The following is a 369-nucleotide window of genomic DNA, read 5'->3' on the forward strand; positions in this document are numbered from 1 at the left end:
ACCCTAACCCAACTTAACCCTAACCCTAACCCAACCCTAACCCAACCCTAACCCAAACCCAACCCAAATCCACCCCAAACTAACCTAACTCAACCTTATTTTAACTCAATCCTAACTCAAACCTAACCCAATTTAACTCAAACCCAACCCAAACCCTAACCCAACCTAATCCTAACCCAACCGAAACCCAAACCCAGCCCTATCCCAACTCAATACTAACCTAATCCAACCTTAACCCAACCCTAACTCAATATATTACATATATTACAAGTTCTTGCGCTCTGTGGATCAGTGTGTGTTACCGAACATGAGTTCCGGGGGACCATGCCTTCGCCATGTTGGCTCCTAAACTATGGAATTAGGTGCCAC

This window comes from Oryzias melastigma, linkage group LG2 (genome assembly GCF_002922805.2).
Source record: "Oryzias melastigma strain HK-1 linkage group LG2, ASM292280v2, whole genome shotgun sequence".
In the NCBI taxonomy this organism is placed as follows: Eukaryota; Metazoa; Chordata; class Actinopteri; order Beloniformes; family Adrianichthyidae; genus Oryzias; species Oryzias melastigma.